The sequence below is a fragment of the Lynx rufus genome, unplaced genomic scaffold (assembly GCF_022079265.1).
Source record: "Lynx rufus isolate CCGP_SWC_20201006 ecotype Redwood Valley unplaced genomic scaffold, mLynRuf1.p SCAF_5, whole genome shotgun sequence".
Classification (NCBI taxonomy): domain Eukaryota; kingdom Metazoa; phylum Chordata; class Mammalia; order Carnivora; family Felidae; genus Lynx; species Lynx rufus.
Genome location: NW_025814867.1, coordinates 64,410,980 through 64,425,819, shown reverse-complemented (window position 1 = coordinate 64,425,819; position 14,840 = coordinate 64,410,980). Strand labels below are relative to the sequence as shown.

Below are 14,840 nucleotides of genomic sequence, written 5' to 3'. Positions count from 1 at the left end.
TGCGAGATCATGATCTGAGCCTAAGTCTGATGCTTAACCGACTGAGCCACCCAAGTGCCCCGGAAGATGATGAATTCTAATTTGATCATATTGAGTTCATCCAACGGGGAAGTTCATAGGCAGATGGATATATAGTTCTGAAGCTTAGGAGAAAGAACAAGGCTGGAAACAGATATTGAGGGCCCAGTAGGCACTGGTGACTAGGAATACAGAGATGGCTTCTGCCTTCAGGAAGCTTCCAGTCTTCCAGAAGAGGCAGAGGCATGGACTCTGTGAAGAGGAATGTACTCAATGGTGTTTTCCCCCATTAGCCATTGAAATACCAAAGAAAGGAAATCTCAGCATGCATTGTAACTGAGAGGTGGGTAGAGTGGAAAAGCATGATCCCAGGACTCTGGAAAAATACTAGCATATAAAATTGAGCAGAAGAATAGCCTCCAAGAAAATTCCATCTCAATGGCTGGAGAAGGAGGAGGACCTCTGGAAGAATGTGGGAGCATGAAAGCCAAGAGAGGACATGGAGTCAGGAAGAATGGAGTGCAGGGTTATGCAACAGGAAGTTAACAGAAAACAAGCACGGGGAGGTGACCTTTGGGTGGCACAGTATACGGGTGGTTCCGGACTTTGGTGAAAGCTGGCAGAGTATAGAGGTAGAAGCCAGGTGCAGTGGGTTGAAGGATGAAGGATGAGGGAGGAGTGATGAAATACAAGGAGTAAGTAGACAACTTTCTGAAGCAGTTTGCCTCTAAACGGGGGGAGCTAGTAGGATAGAGTCAGCTGAGGTTCCAGTCCAGCTGAATGCTTCTTCTGCACCCATGTTTGAAAACCCCAGGGAGGGGGACACCTGGGTGACTCAGTCAGGTAAGCATCCAACTTTGGCTCAGGTCAGGATCTCCTAGTTCATGAGTTCGAGCCCTGCATCAGGCTCTCTGCCATCGGTGCAGAGCCCGCTTCAGATCCCCCGTCTCCGTCTACCATTGTACCTACTCTGCTCGCACGCGCTCTTTCTCTCTCTCTTAAAAAAAAAATATATATATGTGTGTATATATATATATATACATGTATGTGTGTATACGTATGTGTGTGTATACGTATGTGTGTGTATACGTATGTGTGTGTATACGTGTGTGTGTATGCGTGTGTGTGTATGCGTGTGTACACGTGTGTGTATACGTGTGTGTGCACGCATGTGTGTGCGTGCGTGTGTGTGTATATATATGTGTATATATATATACGTGTGTATGTATATATATATGTGTGTGTGTGTATATATATACGTGTGTGTGTGTATACGTGTGTGTGTGTATACGTGTGTGTATGCGTGTGTGTGTATGCGTGTGTGTGTATGCATGTGTACACGTGTGTGTGTATACGTGTGTGTGCATGCATGTGTGTGCGTGTGTGTGTGTGTATATATATGTATATACGTATACATATACATATATATGTATATATATTAAAAAAAAATCCTTGGGGAGGGGGCCAAGAAGTCAGAGCGTTGAATTGGCCCAGGGTTCGGTTTTTCAGGTGATTGCAACGGAAGGACAGTGGGACCATCAAGGAGAGGTTTTCAGCAAGAGAGGAGTTAGAGTCGTGGACCATGTGCTCTCAGCTGGATGAACAGGGGCATAAGGGCTGGCACGGGCTGTGGGAGCAGGAACAGCTTGTCCGAGGTGCAGTCGTTGCTGGGTGTCAAAGGTGTGTTTGGATACAAGTTGGATACAGGCACCTGTGAGGAGCCTGAATGCAAAGAGTTAATCAGGCTGTCTTGCTGCTATTCCACCAAAATAGATGGTGGTCTCCTGGTTTTAAGAATGAAAGAGTCACAGGGCAGATCTGTAGCCATTTCATCATGAGCCCTAAATTTGAGATGTTTTGTGGGCTTGGTGGGTGAATACGATGCCACTAATCATATGTGTTCGTCCATCCCACCAGAGGAAGATGGAAATGGTACCTCTATTGTCCTGGCTATGTTAGTTCTTTTTCTAGACTGACTTCTTTTGTTAAAAATTAAGCAAAATCTGTTTATGTCCCTTCTAATAAGTATTTTGGTTAGGCACAAAGCATGTAGAACAGTTTCCAGCTATCAGGTTTTGATGAGGAGAGTTTATAGAGTATTGTGTCCCTCTGAATATGAAGATAGTAGCTTACAGGGAATGGACAGAGCAGGGAATGTGACGTTTAGGAGTCATGATATGATTCTCAGACCTAATACTTACACAGTATGACCCTGGTCGGACCTCTTGATCATTTTAAATCTTTGCTTCTTCAGCTGAAAAGAAGGTGAAAAATAATAGTTTGCCCGCAGAATGAGGAAAATCGGATATGATGTATATGTGAAAAATGCTTTGTAATCTGGAAAGCAGTATGCTCACGTTCTCTGTTTTGCCCATATTGTGAGCTGTTCTAAGTCTTAATTCACATTTATTCATTCCTCCTTTGGTCTATAGTTACTGAGAGTACAGAAGACACTAGGAACTGGGAATCTAGAGATGACCTCTCCCTTCAGGGAACTGAGAATCTTCTAGGGGAGGCAGAGGCCAAGCAGAAAGAGAGTTCTTAGTGGACTCCCCTAAATGCTGTAGAAGCAGTGAGCAGAGGCATCTAAAACAGCCTGGGAGGTCAGGGGAGGCTTCCTGGAGGAGGTGGCACCTGTGAGGAGCCTGAATACAAAGAGTTAATCAGGAAAAGAAGGAGGGTGGAAGAAGGCAAAGCTACAGAGGGAGCAGCCTTTTGGGAGGCTGAGAGGTCGGAGAGCATGGAGCATGTTTGGTTCAGTCCGGCTGAGCAGGGAAACATAATACCTTCCAAAGCTTGACTGTGAAATAACAGCAAAAGAGAAGCGAGAAGTACAGGGGACCATACGTATAAATGAGGGGCTTTGAGGATGTTTTAAGTGGTAATAAGAAGAAACATGAGAGCAGGGAGGTTGATAAGGGAGTTGATTAATGGAAAGGAGGGTTTGAAAGAAGCCCGGGCTTGAGAGCTGGGTGAAGTGGGAAGAGGGGCCGTCTTCTGGGGCTTTGGTGGGAAGGAGGCAAATACATGGAGTAAGGTGAGGAGCAACGAGAGGGTTCCTTCCCTAAAGTGCCTCTTCTCACAGTGTAGGAAGATGTGTGAGGTATTCCCGGAGCCCAGCACGGTGGGTGCTCAGGACGTTGTGGTTGCTCAGTAAATAGCTGCTGATTGAATTACCATCATCCTGGCCGCTTGAGAAGCCCCACAGACAGAGTGGCGTGACTGGAGAGCACAGTGATGTGCCGGTCTGGCTGGCACGCACTGCCTGTCTCCAGTGCACTGAAGTTGGGCAGCCTCTCTTGCAGTTTGCCATTGCTTGTTAGCGCCGATACGGTCCCTGTGCTTTTGATCCCCAGGGATGTTGCAGAGTCGGGTGTCGCTAGAAAATTCTGTTCCTTGGCGACAGTCACGGGAGTGACGGTTTCTTGAGCAATCCCACACTAGTTTTTTCCAGTGAGGCTGGCAGCCTGTCCACACCTACTGAGCAGAGTCTGGCTGCAGCTGAGACAAAAGCGGTTCATCCTGCCTATCTGGTCGTCCTTCTTACACATACTGGACGTGGTTCAGAGCTGCATTATGTGGAAACAAGCCGGCCACAAAACAGACTTGTGTGAGCATGCAGGGGACAAAAGAGGCCTGAGTTCTAGACTTGCCTCTGTTTTCTCTGCATGACCCTGGGCCTCTGTCTTCTCAGTGCATTGAAGGAGGGTTGGACCAATGGATTGCACAGATCATCATCATCACTGACCAAGTTTTGTATCCGTTGGTTTCATTAGTCCGGAGATTGTATCCTCATTTCTTACTTTGTGTCTGCCACGAAATATATGTGCCACAGGTATATTGAATCAGATTGCATTAGCTTTTCTTTCTTCTCAGATACGTGCATATGCGCAAAGCAAAATAGTGCCCGTTGACCATGTAATTTACTTGTTCGTTCAGTTCATTTCTTCTCAACAAGTGCTAAAGATCTGAGACAGATCATACTTGACGTCTTTCAGAAATGGCAAGGAGCTTGAAACCCCTGAAGAGAGAGTTCAGAGGAATTGAGAAACTTTCCTGAGGCTCAGAGGAGACAGCGGCTGTGCTCCCATAGTGGGGCTGGCCATGGGGATGTGTCTAGAGAGTCTGTTCCACAAGTTCGACACATGGTCATTCGGGGTCTCCAAGGAGCTTACAGCTCAGGAAGAATGAAACAGACACAAACAGATGACTTCACCTTAGCAAAAGACGTTGCATTTGTATGATGGCCACCAAAGGAACAGCAGATTTGCTAAGTTTTCTACTTTCCACAATTTGTTTGGCATTTAGGAAACATGTCTGTTACCAGGTTTTGTTTTTTCACTTCTCTTGGCTAGAATGTCAGTGGTTGATTGATGTACCTTTCCCATTAATGTTACTAATAGAGAACAGTAATATTTATAATATCAATTATGTATTGAGTTCTTACTCTGTGCCAGGTACCAGATTAAGTACTTTATTAGATCCTATTAGATAAGATTAGTCTCATTTTATAGATGACAGAACTGAGGCTCAGAGAGGCCCAGAGTAATGTAAGTAAAGCAAGAGGCTACTGGTTCTAAGACTCATAAGTGGCAGAACCAGGTAAGAGGCTCTGTCCTTTTTTTTTTTTTTTTTTAAATATTTCTTTAAGTTTATTTATTTTGAGAGAGAATGTGAGCAGGGGAGGGGCAGAGAGGGAGAGAGAATCCCAAGTAGGCTCCATGCTGTCAGCACAGAGCCTGATGTGGGCTTGAACCCATACATGGTGAGATCATGGCCTGAGCCAAAATCAGGAGTCGGATGCTTAACCAAGTGAGCCACCCAGGTGCCCCAAGAACCTCTGTTTTTAAGCCAACTGGGCTCACTCAGGGTCTGTACGTTGTTTTCAGATAGGCCAAAGGAATGAGTGAGGATAGATCATGGAAAATTAAGGAAGATGGGGGTCTTGTGACAGGCTAACCCTGGTGGGTTCAAAGTTGTCACCTAATTTTTAATTTTTATTGACTGGGTTTGTTTTTGTTGTTGTTTTTGTTGTTGTTATTGTTGTTTGCTCAGAAAAGAGTTTTGAGTGCTTACTGTACACTGTGGGGATGACCCAGTTGCCTGTCCCCAAGAGTTTACAACATCACAGAGGACATGAGGCGTGCCCCCAAACCTCTGAGATATAAGCACCACCGAAAACTTAGAAACCAGATGATGCAAAGCTTAGTCAAGAGAGATGTTGTCTCTACCTGCAGGGATGGGTTGGGGAGAGTCGGCAAAGTTTCAGTAAGAGGAAATGTGGAAAGTCTCAGCAGGCGGAGACGTGGAGGATGGGAGGGTATTTAAAGTGACAGAAGATGCCCGGGTGGGGAAAAGACCAGGGCCAAATGTAGAGTTATGTGCATAATTATAATTCAAACACTCAGGTAACCACTACTGAGATCAAGAAAAAGAACTGTGCCAGCCACTTCAGAAGCCGGCCTCATATGCCCCATCTCAGTGCCAACCTCTCAATCCCCAAAATTATCACTATCTTTGTATTTCTTGATAGTTTTATCACCTCAGTGTGCAGCCCCAGACACTAGGGTTTAATCTTGCTTGTTTTATCATTTTCTTACTTGGTATGTACTTTGAGCCCATTTTAATCTACAGATTCTCTTGCATCCTTTTCTTTTCCTTATAATTTTTCTTGAATAAAATCTTGGGCTGTTTGACCTATAGACTTGCCCATGGTCTGAGTTTTGCTGGTTGTATCCTCATGGTACAGTTCAGTATGCCCCTCTGTATTTCCTTCTGTAAACTGGCAGTTGGCTTCAGAGGACTGATCAGATGGAGGCTCAATCCCTAGGACCCATTTGACCAGACAAATGAGTAGCAAGTGAGTATAACTTGAGTAGGAGCTTGGGCCAAAAAGGCATTTTGAGTAGAGATCAGAAATCCAAATGCTATAATCGTGATCTTGGGCTATGTATGGTCCAACTCTCTCTCTCTCTCTCTCTCTCTCTCTCTCTCTCTGTGTGTGTGTGTGTGTGTAGGGGGCAGGGAAACTAGAAGGGCCACTTTGTAGGTTTTGGAACCAGGGGACAGCATCTTCACAGGTATCTTTTCCAGCCACATATCTACATGGAAGTGACTCTATTGGTCACAATGTTAAAACGGTGGACTAAGGAGTGTCTGAAGTCTTGAAATATTATGCAGATGGTTGGTTGTCCTTTTCTTTAGTACTGTGCTATAAAGTTGCTAAGAATTTCCTATAAATGCTCTGTAAGTAAAACTGTGTGATAGGGAATGGTAAGTTCATAGTATACATACTTTTGTGACTAGCATACAAATATCATGAGTCTAGACAGAAATATGAGTCTTAAATCAAGAAGAATAAAAAGAACAAATCTAAGTAAAAGGAAGAAATCTAAGAAGGTTATATGTTGAAAGAGAGGGAGATTTGTACTTAAGAAAATCTGAAAATACTCACTTTTTCCAGATGGCTTATTGAAAACTGCTACCATAAGTAGAATTTATTCATTTTTATTATTTTTTAAAGTTTATTTATTTATTTATGTAATCTCTATACCCAACATGGGGCTTGAACCCATGACCCTGAGATCAAGAGTCACATGCTCTTCCGACTGAGCCAGCCAGGTGTCCCTACCATGAGTAAAATTTAAATAAGCAGTGGTCTCACAAGTATTATTTCTTTATTTTTTTTTAAGTTTATTTACTTTGTGAGAGGCAAGAGAGAGTGTGAGCAGGGAAGGGGCAGAGAGAGAGGGAGAGTCCCAAGCAGGCTCCGTGCTGTCAGTGCAGAGCCCGATATGGGGCTTGAACTCCTGAAATTGAGATCATGACCTGAGCTGAAATCAAGAGTTGGACGCTCAACCAATTGGGCCACCCAGATGTCCCTCACAAGTATTATTCCTTAGAGGAACTTCTTGGTGTCCTTATTCCCCTTGTGTTGCATTTGAAAAGTAAGAAGGCTAGTTTATAATAATGGCAACTAATATGCACATGGCACTTACTTTGGGCCAGATATTCCATTTTTAGCATTTTATATGTTAACTAATTTAATCTTACAACAACCCAATAAGGTAGGCATTATGACTCTTCCCATTGTATGGACTGGGAATTGAGGCACAGAGAGGTTAAGTTACTTGTTTAAATTTATACAGCCAATAAGTGGGGAATGGACATACAAACTTAGGTAGCTGTATCATTCTAGTGCACTACCCCTAGGCTAGAATCCAGGTGGGAGCTGGGGCCAGTGGCTCAGGTATTTCTCTAATAGCGAGGCTACATATCTGTTTTCAGTCTGAAATATCTGTTCTTAATTTCAGGAGAGCTCAGAAGTAAGTCCTGGCCCCACTGCACACTGCAGACAAATGACCCAATATGTGGTCCCTCTCCTTTTTCTTTGAGCCTTGATTTACTCACCTCTGCTGTAGAAGGAATAATAATACTTCCCTTGTAGAGTATTCTGAAGATCAGTAAGATCGAGTATTGGAGAATGTGTTAAAAGAAGTAAAATGTTATGTTGGCTATAATTTTAATAATATGCATTATCATCATCACTTCTCTATTTTTGAGGAACTTCAAAGTTCCTTCAAAGTTCCTTCAAAGAGCTTCATTTTACTTGAAATATTTGGACTTCTAGAATAAAGAGAGGGGACTTCCTAATTTGAAGTGTTAGACTACTTTGGTGTTAAGGAGAGGAAATTTTCAAATGAACATATTAAGTCTTTCCTGTTTTAAAAGTTTAATCGAAACAACTTTAATAACTCCTTCAAGAAGGCAAAAGCAAATTTAGCTTCAGTTTTGATGATTGTTTTCCCTCACCTGAGCATCACTATCATTAATAGTGGAAGCTCCAATGTTATAGATAAGAGCCATGGATCATCAAGGCTCCACTCGGAAGGTTTAGTTGACTGAAAAGAGGCCAGGTTTGGGGTGCCTGAGTGGCTCAGTTGGTTGAGCATTCCAGTCTTGATTTTGGCTCACGTCATGATCCTAGGGTTGTGGGATTGAGCCCCATGTTGAACTCTGTGCTGAACATGGAGCCTGCTTAAGATTCTCTCTCTCTCTCTGTCTCTCTCTCTTTCTCTCCCCACCTCTCTCTCCCTCCCTCTGTCCCTTCCCCTCCGCCCCCACTCACACATGCGTTTTCTCTCTCTCTCCCCCCCCCCTCAATAAAATAAAATAAAGGCCAGATTTGCTTTCAGTTCCAGTACAGGCCCATTTAACTTTATCTTTTTAGCATTGGTGTTGAACCAGTCCCCAAACATGGCCAACATTTGTGCATGCCAACTGTTGATTTTTAGGGTAAATCAGATTAGAGTTTACAAATATACAAGCATTCCCGAGGGTGGGTGAGGGGTGTTGTGGAACAAAGCACTTCACAGTATTTTACATATTACCTTGTTAGTGGGTCCCCAGTATCGGCTGAATATAGAAAGAATAGTGAATTTCATTTTTGCAAAGAATGTAACAATAATTAACCAAGATTGGATTTAAAGACATTAGTAAAATGTCACTTATGTTTGATGGTTCTTAAATTTGTCTTAAATGAAATGTTTCAAAAGTACAGATTAACATTTAGGAAACAAAAACCTATGTACCTATAACATCCAGATTTAACAGGTTTTATTATTTAGACCTATATCCTTCTGAATTGAAATAAGAAGCAAAGAAAATGTTACGGGTATATTAAATCCTCTTAGTACCCCTTCCTAATTGCACTCTTTCCCATCCTTGCTCTCTAAAGGTGACTACTCTTCTGAAGTTGTTGTATATTATTTCCTCAATTCCTTTTATGTCCTACTTCTACATATGTCATTGGACAACATACAGGATTGTGCTGTGTATTTTTTAATCTTAAACAAAAATTCTAAGATGTCTTTTTTTTCACCAAACTTTGTGTTGAGATTTATTCATGTTGATACATGTAGTTCTGATCCATTTATTTTCTCTGTTGTATAGTATTTCATTAAAAATATTATTTATTCATTCTCTGATAAATGGACACTCTCGTCCAGTTTTCTTTACTGTGAACAGTGCTTCAGTGCTCATTCATAATACATTTTCTTATGTAAACTCACCCATCGTTGAGTTTCTTGGGGAATATATTTAGGGGAAGAATTGCTGGCAGTAGCTTATGCCTTCTTCAAGTTTATTGCCAAATATCTTTCCAATGGGTTATTTTAACTCCCATTTGTATCAAGCAGTGCATGAGAGTTCCATTACCTTACTGATACATTATAATTTCTGACTTGCAAAAATTTTCCTAATTCAATGGATATGAAAAAGTATCTTACTGTTTTAATATGACTTCTCTGATTACTGGGAAGGTTAAACATGTTTAAAGATTCACTGTAAATTTAGAATTCTTCCTCTGTGAGTTGCCTGTGTATATTCCTGGTTTATTTCCTGTTGGCCTTTGGATCTTCTTCTTTATGTATTTATAGGAGTGCTTTGTATATTCTATGTATATCTTCTCCAAACTTGGATTTGTTGTTTAATTTTGCCATTTGTGTAACAAGTTTTAAATTTTAGTGTGGTTAAATTTATTAGCTTTTCCTTCATGGTTTGTGCCTTTTATGTCTTGTTGAGATTCTTTTGTGACCCTGAGATCATAAAGACATTCTTCTGTAGGTTAATATTTTCCTTATTCATATTTAGGACATTAATCAACATAGAATTTATTCTTATGGGAGCTGTGAGATAGAGAACTAATTTTATTGTGTATTTCTTTGTGAATTGCCAATAGTGCTAGCATTATTTATTGAGGGTTTATTCTTTCTTTACTAATTGTTTTCCATGCCACTCTCGTCATAAACCAAGACCTGTATATGCATAGGTTTGTTTTGGGGGTCACTATTTGGTTCTCTGTGTCTCTTTCTCTGTTAGTACCATACCATTTTAATCTCTCCAGCTTTTTTTAAAAGTTTATTTATTGAGGGGAGAGAGAGAGAGAGAGAGAGAGAGAGAGAGAGAGAGAAAGAACTGGGGAGGGACAGAGAGAGAGAAAGAAAGAACTGGGGAGGGACAGAGGGAGAGAGAGAGATAGAGATAGAGAGAGAGAGAACTGGGGAGGGACAGAGAGAGGGAGAGAGAATCCCAAACAGGCTCTTCCTTGTCAGTGCAGAGCCCAGTGTGGGGTTTGAACTCACAAAGTAAGATTGTGACCTGAGCCAAAACCAAGAGTTGGACGCTTAACTGACTGAGCCACCCAGGCACCCCTATAATAATTCTTGATATCTGGTTGGACAAGGCTTATTTGTCTATTCTTAATTCTCTTCTGTTACGAATTTTAGGGTCATATTGTCAAGTTCTCTGAGAAATTCTTTGAAATTTGAATTAGTAGATTAGTTTCAGGAAAAATAACATATATTCATTTATTTGGTTCCATATTTATCAAGTTTGGGGATATAATTTTATTGTCTTATAGCCTCCATTCGTTTCTGATGAGAGATGAGTGGTCCTTAGTATGGTTCTCTTAAATTTTGTAAGTCATTTTTGTCTGGCTGCTTTTGACATCTTCTCTTTTCTTTATATGCTAGCAGCTTGGCTTTATTGTGCATAGATGTGATTTTCTTTGTATTTATTCCTGCTTGGGATTCACCAAATTTCCTCAATCTGTAAATTTATTTTGTTTACCAAATTTGATAAAATTTGTGGCCATTATTTCTTTAAACTTTTTTTTCGCCCTCATTTTTTCTCTAGCCCAACTTTCTGGGCCTGAAATTACATGTATGTTGGATCTTTTGATGTTATCACATAAGTCACTGGGACTTTGCTCATTTATTAGAAATCTTCCCCCTCCCCTTCATCTGTTCTTCAGATTGGATAATTTCTAGTGATCTGTCTTCAATTTCACGGATTCTTTCTTCTGTCATTGCTATTCTGTTAAGCCCATCCAATGAATTTTTCTTTTATTGAGATTCCCTTTACATTCTTGAGCTTATTATAATAGTTGCTTTAAAATCCTTATCAGTTGATTTTAACATCTTAGAATGAGTCTTCATTAACAATAGCCTTTTCTCTTCAGGATGAGTCACGTTTTTCTGTTTCTATATCCATGTCCAATAGTTTTAGGTGACATTATGACTGAGATATTGTAGAAGCTCAATTCAGTTCTGTTCAAGAGGTTTGTTTTTTGTTTTTTGTTTTGTTTTGTTTTTGAGTGGGCAGTTGATTTGGCTGGACTTAAACTCCAAACTCTGCCTTTCCTGTGGTGGGCAGCTGCAGAAACCTCTGTTGAAGTCACTGTGGGAGTGTACCCACGCCTGCATGGTTCAAAGTCAGCCTGTGCAGAATTTGACACTCCTCCTCTGTGGCTCTCCTTTCCAAGGTTTCCCACTTCAGTTTTCAGCTGCTGTGAAAGCCAGGAAGCCTGTTATCTGGTTCTCCAAGCCAGCAGGATTATGGATTTTCTGAGTTTTAGTCACCCAACCTGGCTCGGACTTAGTCTGCCTTTAGACAAAAGCGGTGCCATTCTTTTCTTCCAAATGTAGATTACTTTCCATTTCCTGCTTCTTTCTGGTTGTTCTGTAGCCAGTTATTTTTTATAATTGAATTGGTAGTCCTCATCTGCGGGATGGCTGGTGGATCTAATAGGGGCTACACCACCATCAGTGAAAGCCAGAAATTGGAATCCTAGATCAGTTTTATATAAAGTTTCTCATTTTGTAGTTACCTCAGTTCCATGCAGTTTCTGCCCAGGGCTGCTGGGTACAGTTCTTCTAGTCTCTTTTAAACAGTGTAACTCTTTGAGGCTCTAGGTTATTTGGGGAGTCCGGCTTCCAGGCACCTGCCTCCTATCGTCCTGGGGTCATGTCTGCTAACATTCATGTGGGGACAGACCTGTAAACTCAGCTCTTTTATCCAAGACAAAAACCCCTGGGCGCCTTCAGCTTCAGTTCCAGTATACTCATCTGACTTTCATTTGTTTCTTCATCCTTGCAAATTGAAGGTTTTCCTTCATGATTGCTTTTGTTGTTGCTGCCTTAGCTTTTATCCTTAACTAAGTATTTTTAAAACATGATTACAGTTTATTCAGCAATTCTGTGTTTGTACTGGGAAAGAGACAGCTACATTAGCTTAATCCATTTTGTTTTCAGACATTTGTGGCAGTGTTTTCTTTTTTTAAATTTTTTTTTTCAACGTGTATTTATTTTTGGGACAGAGAGAGACAGAGCATGAACGGGGGAGGGGCAGAGAGAGAGGGAGACACAGAATTGGAAACAGGCTCCAGGCTCCGAGCCATCAGCCCAGAGCCTGACGCGGGGCTCGAACTCACGGACCGGGAGATCGTGACCTGGCTGAAGTTGGACGCTTAACCAACTGCGCCACCCAGGCGCCCCGTGGCAGTGTTTTCTATAGTGTGTGACATCAGACCATCCTCAGAATTCAATTCTGACTGCTGGTTCTTGTCCTCAGGAGGGGACTGGGCTCTGATGTGGGTACCAGGGACTCGGTCAGAGGCATAACTAACATTATTTCAGCATCTGTTAGAGCCCCAACTCCAAGCCACTCACTTTATATCATTTAATTCTTCCAATTCTTTACTTCCAACAGCATTACCCGTTTATAGATTAGGAGACTGAGACTTAGAGATGTAGAGATTTAGAGACTTGTTTCAGCATAAGGAGATTCAGAATTCAAGCTGTTTGACTCAAAATCACATACCTTCAGTGATAGTCTGCTGCCTCCACAGACATTTTTTCTAAGTATGTGAATGGGTAAAAAAAAAAATAAGACTTTGCTGTGTTTATCAGCAGCCATGACAAAATTTGAGGGCTCATTAGCACGGGGGAATGTCTGGAGGAGTCTACACATGTGTTTGCCAGCTCCATTCTTCTCATTGGCGAGATTTGTGGGATATCACAGAAAATGCTCAGTTTTGCCTCAACTCACTCAGAAGGAAGTTGTTTCTTCCTTTGGAGAGAAGTGAAAGAGAGGATTCATAAGAAGTTTAGACAGCTGGAAAGAACTTTAATGACAAAGTCTACATGAGGGAATGCAGGTTCTTCCTGAATGGGGCTGCCATATCATAAGATGCAAAGATCAGTGTTAAGAAAAAAGAAAGCAATGATAGTAGAAAATGATAAAGTCAAACCTTTGAATTCACAGTTTAGCTTCTTAATCAACATGTGTTCTTATCAAAACCAACATGCACCCACTAAAACTAATATTTAATATTTTGAGCCAGTGAAAGAAAAATGTTCTTAAAACCATTTTTATTTTGGAAAAAGTATTTATTTTGTTCATGTGCACGCACTGAATCATTGGTGGTCTAAGTCTACCTTAGCGAGAAAAAGGTTTACTTAATTTTTCAAGGAGCACATTATTTGTTCCTATAAATTCATGTGTAGTTAGCTTCCTCTCCTATAGACCCAGCACAATACATAGGTATTCTGCTCTTGGCCATAAAAAATTGCCCATAAACACAAAATGATGTTATTTTCAGAAGTCTGATCACAGTTTTTAAGCCGTGTTAATTACCTTTTTATTTTAATAAATAATATACCTTTATTTTAATAATATACCTATACCTAAAATAATGTACCTATATTTTAATAAAGAATTTTCTCTGTGGGATCCTTATTGATTTAAGTCAATCCAGTGCTTATACAAAGTCTCTCACATACACTTAATAAACTTTGGAATTAAGAGGGGGCCCTCCCCTCCAAATACAAATGTTTATATGTATTGCCATTAATAGAAGCAGGAGCAAATCTTACTTAGGTGTTTGCTCAGAACATCTAAATTCCCTTGGCATTTGGGGTAGGTTTTTATCCCCTGGATGGGGTTGCTTAGAATGTATTGTTTTCTCTGGCATTTAGTGTTGCTGAAAGGGGAGTCTTTTTTCCAATAATGTCTCTGTTGTATTCATTTCAGTGTTTAGGTGAGGAAACTGAGCACTAAAGTGACTTTGTCCAGGTTAGTCAAGGCAACAATAGGAGCAAACGAGGCAGTTGTCTCCCACCAGGTTTCTGTGTGACCTTGAGCTAGTCATTTAGCCTGTCTGTGCCCTCAGTTGCCTTGTCTGTCAAAAGGGGCTAGGAATAGTAAAGGTGGTGGAGTTAATGCAGGCGAACCTCCTAGATCAGTGTCTGACACAAAAGCACCATGCAAGTTTTCTTTTTATTATTACCAGTAACTTCACAGAATGGATGTCTGCAGGAGGCAGGATGGTTCATGGTTCCTGTTGGTTTCAACACTACCCTAGTCTGAGTTTCCTAGATAATAGAGTCTGAGCTAAGGTTGCATGGTGGGCTTTATCCAGCAGCAAGAGTGAGGGGAGAAGGGAAGAGAGGGAAGGAGCATGAAAGGTGGTGCATTGCCTGGCTGCCATAGCTTCACAAGAAAATCAGCCCGTTGCTCAGTCACATAGAAAGCTTCTAGCTTGGCTGTGTGGTACCCATGTGCTCAGTGCAGTCAGGCAGGGAGGGGAGGGGAGGGGCATGTGTCCACCAGCACCTTAACTCCCCTGATCTCATAGGCTGTGTAACTCAGTTCCCCATGCTCCCTCTGCCCATACACACAACTCTGGAGGTGACTGGGTTCCAGCTCTAGCGTAGCACTGCTGCCTCAGAATCCAGAAGCCTGAGGATGAGCCAGTGTCTCTGTGGGTCTGGCCAGCGGTGGGTGGAGCTGGGGTGCTGGAGCCACACCAGCTCCTGCTGGACCATGTGCTGTGCATGCTGTGCAGGAGCCCTGCCCTCAGCCTGAAGGAGGCAGAGATGGATGGTGGTGTGAGAAGAGGGGACAGTGGCAGTGATGTGTATCTCCGTGGAGCCCAGTGGCAGAGGCTGGGGAGGCAGGCTGTGTGGAACCATCAGTGTGGC

The 14,840-nt window shown here is 41.8% G+C and overlaps 1 protein-coding gene and 1 non-coding gene across 5 annotated transcripts in view; one reads left to right on the top strand and one right to left on the bottom strand.

Annotated features, from left to right (window-relative positions):
* PLD1 (phospholipase D1) overlaps positions 1 to 14,840 on the top strand; it is a 203,859-nt gene that overhangs the window by 53,494 nt on the left and 135,525 nt on the right. The gene's annotated exons all lie outside the window — the stretch shown is intronic.
* TRNAK-CUU (transfer RNA lysine (anticodon CUU)) lies at positions 6,569 to 6,641 on the bottom strand. The gene has a single exon. It is a non-coding gene; the product is annotated as a tRNA-Lys (tRNA).